We start from the raw sequence: 12507 nt of genomic DNA on the forward strand, positions 1-12507 counted from the left end.
GCCCATTAGCACAAGGATGTATAGAATTATTGCAATCATAGTGGTGAGTTAAAAATGTATGTATAATCAAGAAAATTAAATATGAAGTACAATAGGTTTTTAATTTTTATTTTATAAATTAAGTTATTATAAACAATAATGAAAATAGTTCATATTGTACTATGAGTGAGTGAACAGAAACAAGAATATAATTAGACATAGTTTAGTGTATAGTTTGAAATATAGTTTAAGTATATTATTTTGTGTGCCCATTAGCACAAGGGTGTATAGAATTATTGCAATCATAGTGGTGAGTTAAAAATGTATGTATAATCAAGAAAATTAAATATGAAGTACAATAGGTTTTTAATTTTTATTTTATAAATTAAGTTATTATAAAAAATAATGAAAATAGTTCATATTGTACTATGAGTGTACAGAAACAAGAATATAATTAGACATAGTTTAGTGTATAGTTTGAAATATAGTTTAAGTATATTATTTTGTGTGCCCATTAGCACAAGGGTGTATAGAATTATTGCAATCATAGTGGTGAGTTAAAAATGTATGTATAATTAAGAAAATTAAATATGAAGTACAATAGGTTTTTAATTTTTATTTTATAAATTAAGTTATTATAAACAATAATGAAAATAGTTCATATTGTACTATGAGTGAGTGAACAGAAACAAGAATATAATTAGACATAGTTTAGTGTATAGTTTGAAATATAGTTTAAGTATATTATTTTGTGTGCCCATTAGCACAAGGGTGTATAGAATTATTGCAATCATAGTGGTGAGTTAAAAATGTATGTATAATTAAGAAAATTAAATATGAAGTACAATAGGTTTTTAATTTTTATTTTATAAATTAAGTTATTATAAACAATAATGAAAATAGTTCATATTGTACTATGAGTGAGTGTACAGAAACAAGAATATAATTAGACATAGTTTAGTGTATAGTTTGAAATATAGTTTAAGTATATTATTTTGTGTGCCCATTAGCACAAGGGTGTATAGAATTATTGCAATCATAGTGGTGAGTTAAAAATGTATGTATAATCAAGAAAATTAAATATGAAGTACAATAGGTTTTTAATTTTTATTTTATAAATTAAGTTATTATAAAAAATAATGAAAATAGTTCATATTGTACTATGAGTGTACAGAAACAAGAATATAATTAGACATAGTTTAGTGTATAGTTTGAAATATAGTTTAAGTATATTATTTTGTGTGCCCATTAGCACAAGGGTGTATAGAATTATTGCAATCATAGTGGTGAGTTAAAAATGTATGTATAATTAAGAAAATTAAATATGAAGTACAATAGGTTTTTAATTTTTATTTTATAAATTAAGTTATAAACAATAATGAAAATAGTTCATATTGTACTATGAGTGTACAGAAACAAGAATATAATTAGACATAGTTTAGTGTATAGTTTGAAATATAGTTTAAGTATATTATTTTGTGTGCCCATTAGCACAAGGGTGTATAGAATTATTGCAATCATAGTGGTGAGTTAAAAATGTATGTATAATCAAGAAAATTAAATATGAAGTACAATAGGTTTTTAATTTTTATTTTATAAATTAAGTTATTATAAAACAATAATGAAAATAGTTCATATTGTACTATGAGTGTACAGAAACAAGAATATAATTAGACATAGTTTAGTGTATAGTTTGAAATATAGTTTAAGTATATTATTTTGTGTGCCCATTAGCACAAGGGTGTATAGAATTATTGCAATCATAGTGGTGAGTTAAAAATGTATGTATAATTAAGAAAATTAAATATGAAGTACAATAGGTTTTTAATTTTTATTTTATAAATTAAGTTATTATAAACAATAATGAAAATAGTTCATATTGTACTATGAGTGTACAGAAACAAGAATATAATTAGACATAGTTTAGTGTATAGTTTGAAATATAGTTTAAGTATATTATTTTGTGTGCCCATTAGCACAAGGGTGTATAGAATTATTGCAATCATAGTGGTGAGTTAAAAATGTATGTATAATCAAGAAAATTAAATATGAAGTACAATAGGTTTTTAATTTTTATTTTATAAATTAAGTTATTATAAAAAATAATGAAAATAGTTCATATTGTACTATGAGTGTACAGAAACAAGAATATAATTAGACATAGTTTAGTGTATAGTTTGAAATATAGTTTAAGTATATTATTTTGTGTGCCCATTAGCACAAGGGTGTATAGAATTATTGCAATCATAGTGGTGAGTTAAAAATGTATGTATAATTAAGAAAATTAAATATGAAGTACAATAGGTTTTTAATTTTTATTTTATAAATTAAGTTATAAACAATAATGAAAATAGTTCATATTGTACTATGAGTGTACAGAAACAAGAATATAATTAGACATAGTTTAGTGTATAGTTTGAAATATAGTTTAAGTATATTATTTTGTGTGCCCATTAGCACAAGGGTGTATAGAATTATTGCAATCATAGTGGTGAGTTAAAAATGTATGTATAATTAAGAAAATTAAATATGAAGTACAATAGGTTTTTAATTTTTATTTTATAAATTAAGTTATTATAAACAATAATGAAAATAGTTCATATTGTACTATGAGTGTACAGAAACAAGAATATAATTAGACATAGTTTAGTGTATAGTTTGAAATATAGTTTAAGTATATTATTTTGTGTGCCCATTAGCACAAGGGTGTATAGAATTATTGCAATCATAGTGGTGAGTTAAAAAATGTATGTATAATAAGAAAATTAAATATGAAGTACAATAGGTTTTTAATTTTTATTTTATAAATTAAGTTATTATAAAAAATAATGAAAATAGTTCATATTGTACTATGAGTGTACAGAAACAAGAATATAATTAGACATAGTTTAGTGTATAGTTTGAAATATAGTTTAAGTATATTATTTTGTGTGCCCATTAGCACAAGGGTGTATAGAATTATTGCAATCATAGTGGTGAGTTAAAAATGTATGTATAATCAAGAAAATTAAATATGAAGTACAATAGGTTTTTAATTTTTATTTTATAAATTAAAGTTATTATAAAAAATAATGAAAATAGTTCATATTGTACTATGAGTGTACAGAAACAAGAATATAATTAGACATAGTTTAGTGTATAGTTTGAAATATAGTTTAAGTATATTATTTTGTGTGCCCATTAGCACAAGGGTGTATAGAATTATTGCAATCATAGTGGTGAGTTAAAAATGTATGTATAATTAAGAAAATTAAATATGAAGTACAATAGGTTTTTAATTTTTATTTTATAAATTAAAGTTATTATAAAAAATAATGAAAATAGTTTCATATTGTACTATGAGTGTACAGAAACAAGAATATAATTAGACATAGTTTAGTGTATAGTTTGAAATATAGTTTAAGTATATTATTTTGTGTGCCCATTAGCACAAGGGTGTATAGAATTATTGCAATCATAGTGGTGAGTTAAAAATGTATGTATAATTAAGAAAATTAAATATGAAGTACAATAGGTTTTTAATTTTTATTTTATAAATTAATTATTATAAACAATAATGAAAATAGTTCATATTGTACTATGAGTGTACAGAAACAAGAATATAATTAGACATAGTTTAGTGTATAGTTTGAAATATAGTTTAAGTATATTATTTTGTGTGCCCATTAGCACAAGGGTGTATAGAACTATTGCAATCATAGTGGTGAGTTAAAAATGTATGTATAATTAAGAAAATTAAATATGAAGTACAATAGGTTTTTAATTTTTATTTTATAAATTAAAGTTATTATAAAAAATAATGAAAATAGTTTCATATTGTACTATGAGTGTACAGAAACAAGAATATAATTAGACATAGTTTAGTGTATAGTTTGAAATATAGTTTAAGTATATTATTTTGTGTGCCCATTAGCACAAGGGTGTATAGAATTATTGCAATCATAGTGGTGAGTTAAAAATGTATGTATAATTAAGAAAATTAAATATGAAGTACAATAGGTTTTTAATTTTTATTTTATAAATTAAGTAATGAAAATAGTTCATATTGTACTATGAGTGTACAGAAACAAGAATATAATTAGACATAGTTTAGTGTATAGTTTGAAATATAGTTTAAGTATATTATTTTGTGTGCCCATTAGCACAAGGGTGTATAGAATTATTGCAATCATAAGTTAAAAATGTATGTGTTTAAATATGAAGTAAAAGAAATATATGAAATTATGTATAGAATTTAATATATTTTTATAGGTTTTTAAATTTTATAAATTAAATTATTATAAAAAATAATGAAAATAGTTCATATTGTACTATGAGTGTACAGAAACAAGAATATAATTAGACATAGTTTAGTGTATAGTTTGAAATATAGTTTAAGTATATTATTTTGTGTGCCCATTAGCACAAGGGTGTATAGAACTATTGCAATCATAGTGGTGAGTTAAAAATGTATGTATAATTAAGAAAATTAAATATGAAGTACAATAGGTTTTTAATTTTTATTTTATAAATTAAATTATTATAAAAAATAATGAAAATAGTTCATATTGTACTATGAGTGTACAGAAACAAGAATATAATTAGACATAGTTTAGTGTATATTTTGGAATATAGTTGTAGTATATTATTTTGTGTGCCCATTAGCACAAGGGTGTATAAGATTATTTAGAAAACCAAAACAATTTTTAATAAACTTTCTGACACACATTTTTATATTTATTCCAAAATATTTTTAAACATAACTGGGATCTGTACTGAGTATAACTTTAAAGTTTTATTGAATCGTATTTTTATTTAGGTTACACTAAATAATTCTATTACGAATTGAAAAAATGATTACACCAAACTGTGTCGGCCCCTTTAAGTTATATTAATTTCTATAATTGTCAATTCAATTTTAGTCATTAAGTTTGTAATAAAAATAAAAGTTCTAGCCAAGTAATTCAATTTAAGTTTTAATTACCATTACTAGGGCGTTAAGTATCAGGCGCAGCGCTGTCTGACCACAGTCTCTAAGGGGTTCGTCCGGGGATCGAAAGCCAATATGCACGGAATAAGCACAGAACCTAGTTTTTTTTTTTTGTTAAAATAGAAGACATTCTCCTGAGAAATAATTAATCACAGACCGTGCTAGTATTGGCGGAGCTTAAATATAATAATAGTATTGAACCAAAATAGGATATGATGGGTATGAATCTGATTGAAAATAACTAATAATAATTTCTTGTAAGCTATTTTTTTACATACCAATATATAATTAATCCACTAATATTGGGAGTGCCGATAGTCGAGCGGTCTAAGACGTTGGACTTTGGGTCTGAGTTAAAGATAGCGCAGGTTCAAATCCTGTCTGTGGTCGTTGCACTTTTTATCAGTACCATCGACCTTGTACTGTATCGACTCTCCCACTTGTTCTATTCAATAAGATTCTCGCATAGGCCAGTGAAGAGTGGCAAAATAATGCTTAAAAAGGCACTGACCTCTCGTCTTATAAAAAAAGAAAAGAGATCAGCCACCTAGATATTAGTTGTATCAGCGTAACACAAAGCGATAAAGAGACTGACGTAGATGTAAACATGTCTGACGGCTTACCAAGCTATAAAACATTACCTGAAAAATAATTCATCAATTGACGATTAGTTTCATTTTATAGAGAACTCCTCTGTCGATATCAATACCGGTATTAATGTTCGGTGGAATTTAGCATTACAAATATCTTATTGCTAGAGCAGAATATTTCTTAAAATGTATTAAAAATTTCAGGTCTTCCCCGAAAATAAACTAAATTGATCATTTATTTAATAATATAGTTATTTTAAATACAGTTTAAAAAGATTTAAATGTATTCATCTGACAATTTCAAACTCAGGCCCTTGAGTACAATATATAATATTAGTATTCAAATAAACGAATTTTAGTAAAAAAAATATTTACAAAATTTCCCAAATATCAATATCTGCTTACAACGTTAGAACAATCTAGATTAGGTAGCGCTGTGCGTCTACTCAAACGGTAAATCGAGTTTGCCCGCTCAACTAAACGTTTAATCCGTAGCGTTCTCGTACTGCGCTGTAATACAGTTACGTAATGAATTGTCGTGTAGACACACGGTGCACCCTCCCACTTGCTGAGAACAACTCGCTAACTACTACCAGTGTGGCTGAGTTGTGTTTCAGAGCTGAGCATTGACTGTATTGTCCGGTTATCTCTACAGTATATGTAACACAGTTACGTAATGAATTGTCGTGTAGACACACGGTGCATCCTCCCACTAGCTGAGAACACCTCGCTAACTAATACCAGTGTGGCTGAGTTGTGTTTCAGAGATAGCATTGACTGCGTTGACCGGTTATTTCTACAGTATATGTAATACAATTACGTAATGGATTGTCGTGTAGACACACGGTGCACCCTCCCACTTGCTGAGAACACCTCGCTAACTACTACCAGTGTGGCCGAGTTGTGTTTTAGAGCTGTGCATTGACTGTATTGTCCGGTTATCTCTACAGTATATGTAACACAGTTACGTAATGAATTGTCGTGTAGACACACGGTGCATCCTCCCACTAGCTGAGAACACCTCGCTAACTACTACCAGTGTGGCTGAGTTGTGTTTCAGAGATAGCATTGACTGTATTGTCCGGTTATCTCTACAGTATATGTAACACAGTTACGTAATGAATTGTCGTGTAGACACACGGTGCATCCTCCCACTAGCTGAGAACACCTCGCTAACTACTACCAGTGTGGCTGAGTTGTGTTTCAGAGATAGCATTGACTGCGTTGACCGGTTATTTCTACAGTATATGTAATACAATTACGTAATGAATTGTCGTGTAGACACACTGTGCACCCTCCCACTTGCTGAGAACAACTCGCTAACTACTACCAGTGTGGCCGAGTTGTGTTTTAGAGCTGTGCATTGACTGTATTGTCCGGTTATCTCTACAGTATATGTAATACAGTTACGTAATGGATTGTCGTGTAGACACACTGTGCACCCTCCCACTTGCTGAGAACACCTCGCTAACTACTATTAATGTGAGTGAGTTATGTTTTAGAGCTGAGCATTTACTGCATTGTCCGGTTATCTCTACAGTATATGTAATACAGTTACGTAGTGAATTGTCGTGTAGACACAAGGTGCACCCTCCCACTTGCTGAGAACAACTCGCTATTACCAGTGTGGCTGAGTTGTGTTTCAGAGCTGAGCATTGACTGCGTTGTCCGGTTATTTCTACAGTATATGTAATACAATTACGTAATGAATTGTCGTGTAGACACACTGTGCACCCTCCCACTTGCTGAGAACAACTCGCTAACTACTACCAGTGTGGCTGAGTTGTGTTTCAGAGATATCATTGACTGTATTGACCGGTTATCTCTACAGTATATGTAACACAGTTACGTAATGGATTGTCTTGTAGACACACAGTGCACCCTCCCACTTGCTGAGAACACCTCGCTAACTACTACTAATGTGGCTGAGTTGTGTTTCAGAGCTGAGCATTGACTGCGTTGTCCGGTTATTTCTACAGTATATGTAATACAATTACGTAATGAATTGTCGTGTAGACACACGGTGCACCCTCCCACTTGCTGAGAACACCTCGCTAACTACTACTAATGTGGCTGAGTTGTGTTTCAGAGCTGAGCATTGACTGCGTTGTCCGGTTATTTCTACAGTATATGTAATACAGTTACGTAATGAATTGTCGTGTAGACACACGGTGCACCCTCCCACTTGCTGAGAACACCTCGCTAACTACTACCAATGTGGCTGAGTTGTGTTTCAGAGCTGAGCATTGACTGCGTTGTGCGGTTATTTCTACAGTATATGTAATACAGTTACGTAATGAATTGTCGTGTAGACACACGGTGCACCCTCCCACTTGCTGAGAACAACTCGCTAACTACTACCAGTGTGGCTGAGTTGTGTTTCAGAGATATCATTGACTGTATTGACCGGTTATCTCTACAGTATATGTAATACAGTTACGTAATGAATTGTCGTGTAGACACACGGTGCACCCTCCCACTTGCTGAGAACACCTCGCTAACTACTACCAGTGTGGCTGAGTTGTGTTTCAGAGATCAGCATTGACTGCGTTGACCGGTTATCTCTACAGTATATGTAATACAGTTACGTAATGAATTGTCGTGTAGACACACGGTGCACCCTCCCACTTGCTGAGAACACCTCGCTAACAACTACCAGTGTGGCTGAGTTGTGTTTCAGAGATAGCATTGACTGCGTTGACCGGTTATCTCTACAGTGTATGTAAAACAGTTACGTTATGAATTGTCGTGTAGACACACGGTGCACCCTCCCACTTGCTGAGAACACCTCGCTAACAACTACCAGTGTGGCTGAGTTGTGTTTCAGAGATAGCATTGACTGCGTTGACCGGTTATCTCTACAGTGTATGTAAAACAGTTACGTTATGAATTGTCGTGTAGACACACGGTGCACCCTCCCACTTGCTGAGAACACCTCGCTAACAACTACCAGTGTGGCTGAGTTGTGTTTCAGAGATAGCATTGACTGCGTTGACCGGTTATCTCTACAGTGTATGTAAAACAGTTACGTTATGAATTGTCGTGTAGACACACGGTGCACCCTCCCACTTGCTGAGAACACCTCGCTAACAACTACCAGTGTGGCTGAGTTGTGTTTCAGAGATAGCATTGACTGCATTGACCGGTCGTCTGTATAATATGATTGACTGTTGTGCGTCTGCGGGTCTGCAGTTAAATAAATTACATACAGTTGTACCCTATTAGTTTATAATTAGTGTTGTATTCTTTGTTTTATGTTTGTGTTTATCCTTGTACGCTATTTTTGAATTTGTGACATTCCGACAAATCCTAATCTAAACTGTATTTTGTTAATGTTCGCAAGCGCTCAAATAGCAAATTCATGTTACAGAAATTCAAACGTATGTTTAGTAATTGTTTACAGCATATAAGAAATAGAATTAAAATAACGGATGTCCAGTTTTACTACATGCAATCCATGTCTAGTTTTTTTTATTATTTTATTTATATGTATGTTACTTGAAGGTACGTGAAATGAAATATATCACACTTGGTAAATGTACTCATCCAACTACTTGGAGAAAAATAACGGTTCTCTTTCTTTCGGCGAAGTCCATCACTCGAGAGGTCGGAGGAATTTTGTTTCTGTCTCTTTGTTTGTCCATACGATATCTACAAAACGACATATATAACTGAAATTTTCCATGACGCATAATTACTACATACGCAACATTAAGTTCGATAACCGCAAACTCCACGAACTCTAGGTAAGCATTAGCGAACATTTTTTCAATGGTGTTATGAGTAACCATGTTGGGAACGAAAACATAACAGAATATATAATAATGCTATAAACAAATTTACTGTTGGTTAATTCAACCTTACGACATCTGATTATGTAACATAGTAACGCAATGTAACCTGACTATCCTCCAAATTTCGCGAAAGATTTCATGGTTGGACTTTAAATTCTGCATGGAACTTCTTTTCTACTTGGAAAACAACGAATTCTACAATGGTGCATGCCCATGGGATTTGGCTGAGCGTCATTTAAGCTTGTCGTTCAGTATGCTAGCACAGATGTTTTGTCTTCTCAGGGTATGTTTAAGATATTTCTGCACGATAATTTGTCTTTTCGCTGGGCTTCTCAAGAATGAAATGAGTTACAGACTTGACATTTTGCTTGACACAAGCAACCTCGGCGACTTGTGATATCCTACCTGTTCAGCACCGAATTGCTTCCAAGCAGTATTTTGTATCTCGTAATAAATATGTACAGCATGACCTTTTTGGGTCGGTACCAACTAAGCAAGAGTACGTATATGCCACACAAAGTGCCCTTATTCAAAGCAAATTGTCCCTTAAGCAAGAGCATCATCTCTATTATATAGACTCTACATTGGCGACTGAATGCCCTAGATAGTCCTGAAATAGCGAGGCAAGGGTCTGCAACAATCAAGATGTATAGCGGTCAAGTACAGAGTCAAGGGCGAGACGGACCCTTACTCATACACCCTACTCGTTGTACTGCGCCCTTCCACCCCTTGGTGGACGCTTTACTGTATTGCAGTCTTTATAGGGGTTTATAACATTCAAGTAGAGTAACTCTACTTACGCTTTTGTCAGTAATATTTGGCACGCTACTACAGTGGGGCCAACATACTATATGTGTGGATTAATATTGTAAACCCTTCAAAATAAATGTATGTTAATTTACAGCTCTAAATTGTAACTGTAAGGGTGTATTAGTGACATAACTGGCCCTTATAGTGTAAGATATTTAAAACTTCGTGTTTACTTATTTAATTTTTTATGTGAAAAGGGCTGTTTTTATTTTGTTAAAAAAACGTTACCGCCATCTTGTTTCTGCCGTGACGATTGTCATTTGCTATTGGCCTCTGGTCATTCGTAGGCGGTTGGTTGGCGAATGCAGATCTATTGTGACCTGTATTCTGTAGTTCAGTTTGAATAATTAGTGATGTGTTTTGTTTTTTATTAACTGCATGTTTTAGCGTTAGTGAAGTGACACACAACATGGTGGTTGTGATTCCTGACTTAGGCGTGTCACAACGCTTTGATGTGATTTGTTTATTTTAACCTAGTTTGTAATTACGTGTTAGGTTAGTTATTCACCTGAAGAAGAGATCAGATTGCAGGTCTCGAAGTGTTACTGATTTTTTGTATTAACGAAGATGGAAAATGTCCGAAAAATCCTGTTTCCTTCACACTCCTTCCATCGTCAAAAGCAAAATTTAAACACAAATGTTTATAAATTGCCTGACATAATGTTCAACACCATAATATATTACTCTTAGTGAGGATACATCGATATGTTTTTGTTCTGTTTATATCATGTCTTGAATAGAAAAACTCAAGCAGTTTCATAAAGATCAAACATCTATAATGGTTGAAGTGGGAGTGCATTTCCTATAGAACTCTATTTTATCCGGTGCCCTAGGAAGATGAAATTTATCAAACACGTAGCTTAAATATAAATCACGTTCATGAAGGTCAACCACTCATAGATGCTGAAGTATGGGTTGCATTTTACTTTTGTCCAAACTGGAGTTCTGACTTTACACCTGGAACTCCTTGAATTATTTTGGTTGTCTTTCTGATAAAAGTTAAGGTTTGTTATCTGGCTTACATTGTTTCAGCATTACTAAACAGATTGCATTATTTTTTTTAAAATAAAGTTCAGTTGGAATGAATGATATAAGTAGTACCATGGCACATTTTCGACAAAACCATTTCCTTTTACCTATAAAAATATGAACCTCATGAATCACGTTTTAAGGCATTTCACCAATATGTGCCTTATTATTAACTACACGACACTAGAAAATTGGGCTTTCAATATATAAAAATGTCCCAGATGCTTTAATACCATTAAAAACAGCGCGAGAACGGAATGGGAGTGATTTTTACGTCTCACAAAGTAAAATACAAGAGCAAACCTTGTTAGTAGAAGCCAATTAAGGTGGTTTGAACAACTAATCGAATCACAGCCTCCTGTAGCGAGATTATTCAGATGTTGCCACTGCCTGGTCGGATGTTGTATTCTGCCCGGAATCGCAGAGATGTGGCAGATATAAATAGAATAATAAATCATCTGATTGATTAATTTATCATCTATATTCGGGAGTTTGCATCTAATAGGATCCACAGTATAAATATTTATCACTCCAAACTCTAATTTATTAAGATCGTTGTGCTGTTTATGACTATTTATTTTTCGGATACAATTATGTTAGCAAATGCTCAGCCCTGAAGAGCGAGTTAGCTACATTGATAGTAGTTACCTATGAAAGGATAAACAGGATTTCGGACATTTCCCATCGTTATAGGTTACAAAAGGTATAACACAACGTTTCGAGAATTGGAATCCACCCTCTTCGTCAGGGGGGGGGAGATATTTATTTATTTATTTCAACGGTAGGTGCCATTTATACATTTTACAATTTTCTTCTTAAACGACTACATTCATAAATTTAATATGCAAGAGGAACAAGCCATTAGCATAATCCTAATCAAATCTAACAGTACATCATCCTATAAGCATCCTTGTCTGCAGCACAGCAAGAGAGAAAATTAATTTTATTTTATTATATTTTGAACAAACTATGGCAAGGAACATCATTGAGCTGCTCAATAATTAACTAAACTTAACATATACAATAATGATTTATTATCTAAATCTAAAACACAGCCTCAAAGTGGAGCATTCAAATAAATAGATAACTATAAATTTCCGATTCAACAAAACGATCAACAACAAAATATAAATATAAAAAATATAAGAATACAGTAATTAGATACGTATAAGGTTGCATTAATATGTGCAAACACAGTTCCTAGCAACAACATCAATAACACTGGTAAAAAATAGCCGAATAAACACCAATATACCAGATGACGATGACAAAGTAACAACGGTATATCCAAGTTTTTGCAGAGTCACATGCAATTCTTTACGAAAATAAAGAACAA

Source organism: Homalodisca vitripennis, chromosome 2 (assembly GCF_021130785.1).
Source record: "Homalodisca vitripennis isolate AUS2020 chromosome 2, UT_GWSS_2.1, whole genome shotgun sequence".
Classification (NCBI taxonomy): Eukaryota; Metazoa; Arthropoda; class Insecta; order Hemiptera; family Cicadellidae; genus Homalodisca; species Homalodisca vitripennis.